General features: G+C 38.1%; 1 protein-coding gene across 1 annotated transcript in view; it reads right to left on the reverse strand.

Moving 5' to 3' along the window:
- Positions 1-12755, reverse strand: part of ACER3 (alkaline ceramidase 3) — a 198914-nt gene that overhangs the window by 98874 nt on the left and 87285 nt on the right. The gene's annotated exons all lie outside the window — the stretch shown is intronic.

Raw genomic sequence — 12755 nt, forward strand, 5'->3', positions numbered from 1 at the left:
AAATTCCCTCCACTAAGTCATTTATTAGATTAATAAATATTCTCCATTTTTGCATAAAATGTATTACAGATGCTCAGGGTAAGCTTTAATGATCATAGCTGGTTAGCTACTCTTCAGTACTTCCCGTGGATTAGCTAGTTCTAATCCAAATAGCTGAGGTGGATGCTTAATAAGAGCCAGTCACTTTTGTTTGTTCCTAAACTTGTTAATGCCACTGTGTTTAGTTATCAGAAGTATGACTGCAAAAAGAGAGCTACTGTTTCTACAAAAACTGTTTAAAGTGTTTAAAACAGACTCAATAGAATTGAGTTGCTAATAAAAACTGCTGTTGAATTACCTGTGGGTAAGATATCTGTTATAGATTGGGAAAAAAGGTAAAAATCTAAAGATTCTATATTCATGTCTCAAAGTTCTTTCCAAGTGCCTCCATTTTAAATAAACTGTTTTCATTTTAGGGTTAAAAATTTTTTGTTTGTTTTTCAATGCAAGAAAGACTAAGTAGAACTATAATTAGGGTCCCATATTCAAAGGCCATGCCCTACATCAAATCATTGTCAAAGATTATACAACTATATGTTAACTAAAACTTGAAGGTGGGTATACATTTTTTTCAATATAATTATAGCTCTGACTCTTTAAAAATTAACGGACTAAATATCACTCCCTATCACATCTGATAACACAGTTTCTACTATGATTAAGTTTAGTTGAACAAGCCTTTACTGAATACCTCCTATTTGCCAAATTCAACTATAGATGCTGAGGTACAAAGATAAGATCCAGTCATTGGCCTTAATGAAGGTTATAAGCTAATGGAGGAGACAGGCAGATAAACAGAAGATGCCAGTATGTGGAGATATGATTTTAAAAAAAGATATGCATGGAGTACCATAGGAGCACAGAAGAAGGGACTTATGAAAGAAGTCAGAGAAAGCAAAACTGACGTCAGAGGAGTTAGCCTCAAGGATGTAAGAGTCAGCCCAACAAACATGGTACATGTGGATGTTACCAAATCAGTTGTATGAAGCCACTTGAGAAAAATTTCAAACTCTTCGTTACTATTGCTTTTAAAAAAAATCATTATAGACATTATCACATTATTTACTGCTCAAAATGAGATGAGAGAAGTAAAGAGTTATTGCACTCATCTTACTAAAGAAATGAGAAAGTGGATGGTTGCTGTCTTTTTTCCAAAGGAGAAATTAGAAGGTGCAAAGTAGAATAAATTAATGGAAGGAGGGAAAAAAAACAAACCCTGTGAGTTACTTAAAGTCACATAATATACTATAAAGTAAAAAAATTAAAATGAGGTGGATGACTATTCATCCTGAAAGGTAGACTGGCTCACATGTGAGCCAGTGAGACATGTCTCACTCAACAACTGTTTTTATCCAAACCTTTCCAAATGTCCTCTTGTTACTGTTTATTATATTGCATTAAAAGTCTGATTTTTAAAAAATCTCTACAGTTTATTTCCTTTCAACACTCCATTTAGAATGCAAAGAAAGGTAATAGAAGAACATCACCTTTCTCCATGCAGTATTTTATATTTTGCCACTTTAAAGAAAACTACCAATTTTTGCTAAAATTTATTAGCTTTACTGATGTAATTCACATACTACAGAGTTAAAGTACACAATTCAATTGTTTTTAATATTTTCACAGTTGTGTAACCGTTATCATTATTTGAACATTTTCATCATCCCAAAGAGAAACCCCAGGACTATTAGCAGTCACTCCTATTTCTCTTCAAACCTCCTCCCTCCTCAGCCCTAGACAACCATTAATCTATTTTCTGTCCCTAAAGATTTGTCTGTCCTGGACTTTTCATATAAGTGGAATCATACAATATGCAGTCTTTTCTGTCTAGTTTCTTTCATTTAGCATATTTTCAAGGTTCATTCATATTACAGCATGTATCAATAATACCCTCCTTTTATCGATGAATAACATGTCATTGTATGAACATGCTACATTTTATTTACCTATTCACCAGTTGATGGACATTGCTAAGGACTGCACATTTGTGTCCCCTCCAAATTCACATGTTGAAGCCCTAACCCCCAATATGACAGTAGCTGGGCATGGTGCCTTTGAGAAATAAACAGGTTTAGATGAGGTCAAGAGAGTAGGGCCCCCATGATGGGATTAGGGTCCTTATATGAAGAAGAGACAGGATTTCACTCTCTCTCCCCACCTACATGAAATAAGGATAGGCCACATGAGGACACAGGGAGAAGGTGGCCCTCTGCAAGCCAAGAAGAGGGCTCTCACCAGGAATGGAATGAGTCAGCACCTTAACCTTGGACTTCCAGAACTGTGAGAAATGAAGTCTATTGTTCAAGTCTATGGTATTTTGTTATGGCAGTTTGAGCTAACTAAGAGACATTTAGGCTTTTTCTACATTTTGGCTATTATTAATAATGATGCTGTGAGAATTCATGTATAAGTTTTTGTGCAGACGTATGTTTTCATTTCTCTTGGGTATATATTGAGGATGGAATTTCTGGGTCATATGGAAACTCTATGTTTAGCATTCTGAAGAACCGTGAAAGTGTTTTTCAAAGTGGCTGCACTATTTTATACTCCCATTAGCAATATATGAATTTCTCCACATCCTCCCTATACTAGTTGTTGGCTGTCTTTCTGATTATAGCCATCCTAATGGATTGAAGTGGTATTGTGGTTTTGATTGGCATTGCCCTAGTGATTACCCCATTCCCTTCTTTTTTTCTTATTAAATGTTCCACATTTCAGATTTGTCTCACTGTGTGTGTGTGTGTGTGTGTGTGTGTTTAATGGACTTTATTTTTTAGAGCAGTTTTAGATTCATGGCAAAACTGAGCAGAAGGTACAAAGATTTTCCATATACCCTCCACTCGCACACACACAGTCTCCCCCACTATCAACATGCCCCACCACAGTGGTACATTTCTTATTACAATTGATGAACCCATGTTGATACATCATTATCAAAGTCCATATTTCATATTACAGTTCACTCTTGAGTATAGACAAATTTATAATGACATGTATCCACCATTATAATATCACACAGAATAGTTTCATTGCCCTGAAAATCCTATGTGCCCTGTCATTTCAACTCTCCCTCTGCCCTAACCCCTAGTAACCACTGATCTTTATAGTTTTATCTTTTCCAGAATGTCATACAGTTGGAATCATACAGTATGTAGCCTTTTCAGACTGGCTTCTTTCACTTAATAATATACATTTATGGTTCCTCTATGTCTTTCCATGGCTTTATAGCACACTTCTTTCTAGTGCTGAATAATATTCCATTGTCTGGAGGTACCACAGTTTATTTATCCATTCACCTGCTGAAGAGCATATTAGTTGCTTCCAAGTTACGGCATTATGAATAAACCTGCTATCCGTGTGCAGGTTTCTGTGTAGACAACAGTTTTCATCTCTATCAGGAAAGTGTCAGGGAACGTGACTGTTGGATTGTATGGTGAGAGTATGTTTTACAAGAAACTGCCAAAGTGGCTGTGCCATTCTTCATTCCCCGCAGCAATGAATGAGAGTTCCTGTTGCTCCACAACCTCCTTCCCTTTTCAACAGATATTTACTGGGCTCTTAATAAAGTTCCAAGCATTTCCACTGGGATAAAGGAGTGAACAAGAGAGATAAGTCTCCTGTCTTAAGAACTTTTAGCAAGCCACTAAAAATATGAGAGGGGCCATTTCAAAGCTATGCAAAGGGGTTACTACCTTGCAAAGGGGTTACTACCTTGTCTAGGGAGTCAGAAGAGGGCTATCAGGGGAAGTAACACATAAGCTAGGACTTGAAAATAAACTGAGTTAACCAGGTGAAAAGAATTTTTTTTAATTAGATCCTCCTACGTAGAAGGATCATCTAACAGGGAGGCAAGGTAGTGCATTCAAAGAAGTAAAGGAGCTTGGCTTAGACCATGAACACTTGCCTCCAGTGAGAAGACTGGCATGATTTGTAGGCAGTAGACTGAGAAGAGCATTTAAAGTCATGTTACGATATAGACTTTGTCCTAAACACAAAGTAAGTTGTTGAAAAACTACATACACAAACACATAAATACACACATACACGTATAGAGAGATTAACAGGACTGATTTTACATTTAAAAATATATCACTCTGGCTACAAGGCAGGAAAATGTCTACAGGAGTAGTCTCCTAACTTTGATAGCAAAAAAGTTTTTTAGGAACTCCATATATGTATATTTATTTATAAATTGTATACATACTGCTGTGTTAAGATACTACATATATTTTTTAATACATAAAATAGAAATTTTTAAAAATGATATAAATATATACAAATATAAGTTACAAAGTTTTCTTCCTGCACCCCAACAGATCATTTTTCTCACCACCTAGGGAATGAGCATCCTACTTGATAACTGCTAGTTTTAATGATGAAAACTAAACTCCGGGTTTCCCTGGTGGCGCAGTGGTTGAGAGTCCCCCTGCTGATGCAGGGGACACGGGTTCATGCCCCGGTCCGGGAGGATCCTATATGCCACAGAGTGGCGGGGCCCGTGAGCCATGGCCGCTGAGCCTGCGCGTCCGGGGCCTGTGCTCCGCAACGGGAGAGGCCACAGCAGTGAGAGGCCCGTGTACCTCAAAAAAAAAAAAAAAAAAAAAAAAAAACTAACCCCCTTGCAGGGTACACATGGAGCTTCATAATCTGGCTCCACTCATTTCTTTTTACTGAACCTGTAATTCAGTTACACCTGACTGCTTACCTGTCTCTTATCTCACACTATCATATTCTAGTCTGTTCTGATTTTGTTCAGAGCCTACCCTGTCCTTTCAGCCTGGAATACTTATCCCCTTCATTATCCAATCCTGCCTCTACCTATGTCTCTGCTTATTGGAATCTTATGTAACTTCTAGATCCAATTTATTTTTGATCTTCATTTATTTCAGTTTTTTTCTTTTCAAACAATTTCGAACTTCAGAAATGTTAAAAGAATAGTATAATGAACTCCTGTATATGTTCTATTCAGATTCACCAATTTTAATATTTTTAGATATATAAACTATTATTTTTCTGAACCATTTGAGTACGTTGGATACGTCATGTCCCTTTACCCCTTAATACTTCAGTGTGCATCCCAGATCCATTTTAAATGTCACCTCCTAAGTTAAATCTTCCTCTGCTTCTTCCCCACATAAGTCAACCATACAAGGCATCTAAGAAATAATATTTGGCTAGGCCAGTAGTTACAGTTTTTGAAAAACACTATTTTGCCTCGAGATCTTTGTAAATGCTAAGCCCTTGTCCCAGAAACTCCTGGTTCAGTGGGTGCCCTGGTACCTGTATTTTAAAGGCCTGCCAATGATTTTGTTGAACTCAAAAGCCAAAGATCACTGTTAAATTCTAAGATTCATAAGGCATGGTCCAAGTCTCTACAGTTCACTAAAGAATCTCCAGAACCTAGCACAGAACCAGGCATATAGAGAACACTTATTAAATATTTGGTGACTGGCTGATATATATTTTTTTCTTCCTTCTCGATGATCCAGCATTTCACTTTAAAGTAACAGTATGTGTATGTGTAGTAGAGGGAAGTGAGGAATGAACTGAGAAAATATAATAGAAGAAATAAATGAGTGCCAAAGAGGAAAAAGTGTTACTTGGGTGGAATGTGGACAATAAGAACAGAAAGGCTTGCCTGGAAAGGTGACATTGGAGCTAGAGAGATTCACAGGCAGAGACAGTGAGGGAGAACGTATAAACACAGAACATACACACAGTTTGAGTCTAAATATTTAGCTAAAATAACACTCTGGTTCTGTTCTCATTGTTATCAGTTAGTGTTCCATGTTGCCACCACCTCAGGACCAGTGTGCTCCTTCCCCATGGCAGCGTGCCTCTTCCGTGCAAAGGCCAATCGGGCTCTTGTGCTCTAGGATATCACCTGGTCTCTAAGATCTTCATGTTATTTATCACCTTTCTCTCCTGTACCAGCCATCTTCACCTCTCTAATGGACTGTTCACACAGTCTCTAATATCTCCTGTCCCATTCACCTGCACCTCTTCACTTTCCTGAGTTTTCAAAAGAACTGCCTCCACTTCCTCACCTCTCTTCCGCATCCCCTCCTCAATTCTATTCCCACCACTGAAACAGCCCTTCTCTCTCTTCATCCTCCTCAGTCTCTTAATAGCATTTAATAAGTGAAAACACATCCTCTCTAGTTTTCTGTAACACCGTATTCTCCTGGTTTTCCTATCTTGGTGTTGCTTCCTCATAGGTTCCTTTGTTGGCTCCTTCTATCCTTAACGTGTACATCAGGGGCTGTAAATTCAAATGCCCAGAGAGGCATTTGACTAAAACAGGCTAAGTAAAAGAAAAATAAGGAACAGTGTAGAGCCTGTGGTCAACTGGACAGACCATACTAAAGAGCATAGCTTAGGCTGATTGTTACTGCATAGAAATACAGGTTCAGTGATGTTGCACCTTCTAATTATTCAAGAAAAGGCAAAGATCCGAATTTTTATGGGAACTCTCAATTTTCAAATGTGAGAAACCAGTTTAAAGCATTTTTAAATTTTAAATATGGCAATTAAAACATGTCTGGATGCCAGGTTTTGCCTTGGGTGATGAACTTGTGGTATTTATGTTCATCTTTGGGCCCTCTTCTCTATGTTCATCCTCTTGGTGATCGCATCAGTTCCCATGGTTTTAAATACCAATTATAACAATGATGTCTACACCTCACCTCTGAATTCCAATGTCACATATTTAAATGACCATTTGATTCTTCATTGAATGTCTTACAGGCATTTCAAACATAATCAAAACAGAATGCCAGTTTTTCTCTCTACACAGCTGCTCAAACTAGAAACCTGAAAATAAACTTTGAAAATCTTTCCTTTTTTTCAACCCCCACTTTTAATGCATTAATGAGTCCTATAGGCACGAACTCCAAAATACATCCTGAGTCATCCACTTTTCTCCAGTCTCCACTGGTGCTATCCTAGTCTAAGCCACTATCATCTCTCACTTGGACCATTGCAGTAGGCTCTGTTGACTGGTTTTCCAGCTTGCACTCTTACTGTCCACAAATCCATTCTCCACCGAGCAGCCAGGGAGATATTTTAAAAACACGTATAGGATCATGTCACTCTCCTGCTAAAACCCTTCACTGGCTTTTAGAATAACATCCATACTCTTTACTCTGGCCTATGTTAAGACCCTACGTGATCTGGTCCCTGCCTAAATCTCTCCAACCTCATATTCTGCTACTTTCCCCCTTAACTACTAAAGAATATTAGGGGAAAATCAAAAAGTAAACAGATAATACAATATGGTGTAGTAAGTGCTGTGATAAAGGTATGCATCATATTCAGTGGGTCATCTAATTCTATCAAGAGGCTGAGGAAGGTTTAATGGAAGGCTTTCTAGAGGAAATGACACTTAACTGAGTCCTGAATGACAGACATGCCAAGTTTACCACACAAAAGAGGTTAAAGGAAGAGATATAAAAATATATATGGTACTAAAAACAGCAAATAGTTTTATATAGCTAAAGTGTAAGCTACATGTGTGAGAGTTGTGGAAAGTGAGGATAGTAAGGCAGAGGGTCCAGATTAGGACCAACCTGCCAAGGAATATATCAATAGATTTTCAAATGGGTTATCTCATTCAAAGAGAAAATGGTTGAATCAAAAGAGGCATCCCTGCCTGAAGAACACTGGTAAAATTTAGCACAGTAAGCCAGTTTTCACCAGTGACACACTACAATTTATCAACAGGTACATATTTTCTAAAATATTATCCAAATTGGCACAAATAAGAAATTCAAGAATAGGAAAGTTGAGTTATTTAGGCCAAAGAAACAAATGCTAAATGTGTGAAAGCAAAAGAACACTCACTGATCCCTGAATTATACAAATTAGAAATTCTGGAGATACTTAAAGGGATCTAAGCATTTTCCTTTTCTTCTTTTGCAATTTAATTGATTCAATCACATGGGGAGTAAAACATTTAATTAATATAAGGGTGACTCAGCCAACATTTCATCACAATGTCTCCCTTTAAAAGTCTGAGACATCAAAGTGAAAATAAAATTCACATTTTTAGGAATTATCCAGAGCATTCCAAAAAACAAGTAACAGGGACAAACAAATTTGCCTGCATGGTTGTGGCTATACGTAGTGAAAACTGAGGCAGTCAAAATAGTAATGGAACCGGAATAAAGAGGTCAAATGCACCATTTGAATCTTCTAACTAGATGTTCATATTCACAGCATTTTACCACAATTTTAAGAGTCTCTCAAGCATATAAATAGAATTTCACCAAGTTGAAACCCCTTGATTCAAATATTTTGGCATGCTACCAAACTTTTTCAAGGTTACAACAGAATACAGATGCGCTCTGATACACATTTATTTTGATCCATTTGACTGACCACACTGGGAAAAGAGTGTACAAGGGCTTTGGAATCAGACCTAAACTAGCATCCCACATCTGTTACTTACTACTTATCAACTTTGGCAAGTTGCTTAAATCTCTTTGAGACTCAGCTGCCTCAGTTGTAAAATAAAAATAACAATGTTTATCATGAAAGGCTGCTGTGAAGATTATCTAGCATGCACCTGGCATACAACAGGTATCAACAAGTTTTATTTTCCAGTCTACGAAAAAAAATTCATGTACATAGAGAATGGAATCACTAGGTTTTGGAAGTAGCCACAACACAAATTTAAAGGTCCAAGAAATACTATGAGTTCCTTTTAAATTATACCAAGATTTACCATGATGCACAAGAAGGGACCTAGAATAAATGAAAAAGGAGAAGGGCATATTACCCCCAAAGTATCAAAGGCATTAACAGTGTAATGTGTGATTATTTTAAAACCTATGAACTCAGAGTTCATTTTAGTATTATTGGTGGTGTCAAAACAATGCCAGCTACAATTATAGGAATGCATGACTGTTCTTTCCAGGTGAAGCTAGCATTCACATTGGAAACAAAATGCACTCTCATATTAGAGAGGTCATAGAATGTAGTAATTAAAAGTGTGAGCTTTGGAGAGCTGTCCTAAGAAGTTTGGACTTTATCCCTAAGCTCATAAGAAGCCAATTTAGGGTATTTAAAAAGAACTTTTCTAATTGCTCCCCACCTACCCTAAAGGGAAATGATCACTCACTCTCTTTTCTAATCTATCACTTGTCTAGTATATAATCTTATTATACTTACACACACACACACACACACACACACACACACACACACGCCAGAAGATCCTACTTAGCCTTATCAATGTATTTTGGATTACTTTCTCCCCACACCCAATATGGATGCTGCAACATTAGTAGTAGATGAGCTACCACATTACTTTAGCAACTCTTGGGCTATCATACTAACTACACTAGTGTGGTACACAGAATAATGGCTCCCAAAGATGTCTATGTCCTATCTCCGGAAGCTGTGAATATGTTACCTAAAATGGCAAAAATGACTCTGAAAACTTGATTAAATTAAAGGCCTTGAGATGGGGAGATTATCCTGGATTATTACAATGTGCTCAATTTAATCATCTGAGTCCTCAAAAGCAGGAACCTTTGGAAGATGTGACTACGGAAGAATGGTTAGAGAGATGTAAAATTGCTAGGTTTGAAGGTGGAGGAAAATGGCCCAAGTCAAGATGGAAAAGATGGAATTATGTGGGCAGCCACATAAACTGGAAAGGACATGGAAATTGACTCTCCCCCTAGAGCCTACAGAAAGGAACACAGACTTACCAACACCTGGACTAATGAGACTTGTATCAGAATTCTAATTTAAAGAACTGCAAGATAATAAATTTATCCTTTTTTTGGTACTTTGTTACAGTAGCAGTAGTAACCCAATACAATTACTAACAGATGGCTAGTTTATTAGTTACTAAACTGTTATCTGAAGTGCCTCTTAAAACTCTTGCCTAAGAACTTTGGCTTATCTGAAGATTCTGAAGTAAAGTAAAAACTCAAGCTATAGACTAGGAGGAAATAGTCACAATACATATAATATCTAACAAAAGGTTCACATATAGAAAATGTGATACAAAAATCAGATAGAAAAAGACAGCCCAGGGCTTCCTGGTGGTGCAGTGGTTGGGAGTCAGCCTGCCGATGCAGGGGACATGGGTTCGTGCCCCGGTCCGGGAGGATCCCACGTGCCGCGGAGCAGCTGGGCCCGTGAGCCATGGCCACTGAGCCTGCGCGTCCGGAGCCTGTGCTCCGCAACGGGAGAGGCCACAACAGTGAGAGGCCCGCGTACCAGAAGAAAAAAAAAAAAAAAAAAAGACAGCCCAATTTTTAAATGGGCAGATGATTTGTAGAGGCACATCACAAAAGATGATACCCAAAGGGTCAATAACAAGTGCTCAGCATCATTATTCACTGGGAGATACAAATTTAAACCTCAGTGAGATATCACCACATAGCAACCCAGAATGACTAAAATTAAAAAAGATAGGGCTTCCCTGGTGGCGCAGTGGTTGAGAGTCTGCCTGCCGTTGCAGGGGACACGGGTTCGTGCCCCAGTCCGGGAAGATCCCACATGCCGCGGAGCTGCTGGGCCCGTAAGCCATGGCCGCTGAGCCTGAGCGTCTGGAGCCTGTGCTCCGCAACGGGAGAGGCCACAACAGTGAGAGGCCCGCGTACTGCCAAAAAAAAAAAAGATAGACAAGTATAGGACTTCCCTGGTGGCTCAGTGGTTAAGAATCCACCTGCCAATGCAGGGGACATGGGTTTGAGCCCCAGTCTGGGAAGATCCCACATGCCGCGGAGCAACTAAGCCTGCATGCCACAACCACTGAGCCTGCACTCTAGAGCCTGCGAGCCACAACTACTGAGCCTGCGTGCCACAACTACTGAAGCCCGCATGCCTAGAACCACTGCTATGCAGCGAGAACCTACCGCAATGAGAGGCCTGTGCACCGCAATGAAGATTAGCCCCTGCTTCCCGCAACTAGAAAAAGCCCGCATGCAGCAACGAAGACCCAATGCAGCCAAATAAATAAATACATTAAAAAAAAAAGACTGGAAAAAAAGATAGACAAGTATAGATGACAATGTGGAATAACTGGAATTCTCAGATATTATTGGTGGGAGTGTAAATGATCCAAGCATTTTAGAAAATTGTTTGGCAGTTTCTAATAAATTTAAACATAGACTACCTTATGATCTAGCAATTCTACTTCTAGACATAGAGCCCTAAAGAAATGAGCACAACTGTCCATCGAAAGACATATACAAGAATATCCACAGAATCTTTATTCATAAAAGTCTCAACTGAAAACCCAAATGCCCATTAACAGAAAAATGGGCAAATGAATTATATTCACACAATGGAATATTATATATCAATAAAAAAGAATGAACTACTGATAGAAACAACATAGATGAATGTAAAAAACATTACATCGAATGAAAGAAGCCAGATGCCAGAGTACATACTATATGGTTCCATCTATATAAAGTTCAAGAACATGCAAATTAATATATGGGCATGGAAGTCAGAATATCGGTTATCATTTTGGGGATGTGTTGACTGAGAAGGGGGACAAGGGAACTTTCTGGGATGACTGAAAATTTCTGTATCTTGATCTGGGTGGTGATTACACAGGCAAAATCTCATTGAGCTGTATGTATACTTAAGATTTGTACATTTTACTGTTTACGGAATACACCTCAATTTAAAAAAAGAAAGAATTTGGAGGGGGAAACTTTCACATGCAATGCTCCAAATATACTTTGCCTGTCAAAATATCCCCACCTTAAGTGATTTGCTTTAGTACTTTTCATACTGTTTATGAAAAAACCCTATCCAAGCCTTCAGGCAGGTTAAGTTAGTAACAAGCAAATGTTCCACAGGTAGAGGAAAAGTAAGAACACAAAATAACAACGATAATAATGGATGAGACAGAATATGGTAATTGAAGGGAGAACCAAAATAATTCTGTTTAAGAATACCTATAGCCAAGTGAGGGAAATGTTTGGACTGCCTAGGGAGGTTAAGGTATGTTAAAGAGAATGGAGCTAGAGCAATAATAATAACAGACATAATAATAAGAGAAATGAGATGACATAATGATATTTTATACTTATTTTCTTAGAAAATAATTGTCATCCAATTATTGTCTTATTCTGGCTCCAGCCTAAAACACTGAAACATAAACCACAACTGAGGCCACAGGAAGCAGATGAAATGCCGTTACAGCTCATGCTTTCTGGCTTAGGCTATTTTCTACCTGGCTTTCTACCTTTCTACTTTTACTTTCTACCAGGCTATTTTCCTGGCCATTTCACTTCCTCACTTCCTGTTCACTGACTACACAGGCTACTTAGCTAACTGGTTCCTGCTTCTCTGGCTGAACCTATCCCTGCATTTTGGCTTCTAGGTTGGGCATGTTTATTTAAAGTGTAGTCATATAAAACCACAAATGCATATGCACAAAGATTAGGAACCATTAACTAATAAAATACTGTTTCTGTTGGGTGATGGGATTACGGGTATTTTGCATTGTCTTCCAAATTTGTCTTCAATGTTACTATATTCCTTTTTCCACTAACTAGAAAAAAGACCATTGATGTTTCTGGCAATGTCTGGAAAATTGGGACTAAATAAAGGGGAATAAGTAAGTTAGTAAACAAGTTATGAAATGATTTCTGAAGTTTCTTTCCACAGCATATTGATTTTATCTGTTTCATTGCTAAGTGTAATTGCTATAATCTAAAAGATTATTAGTCTAGTACGCA

This window comes from Mesoplodon densirostris, chromosome 7, assembly GCF_025265405.1.
Source record: "Mesoplodon densirostris isolate mMesDen1 chromosome 7, mMesDen1 primary haplotype, whole genome shotgun sequence".
NCBI lineage: Eukaryota > Metazoa > Chordata > Mammalia > Artiodactyla > Ziphiidae > Mesoplodon > Mesoplodon densirostris.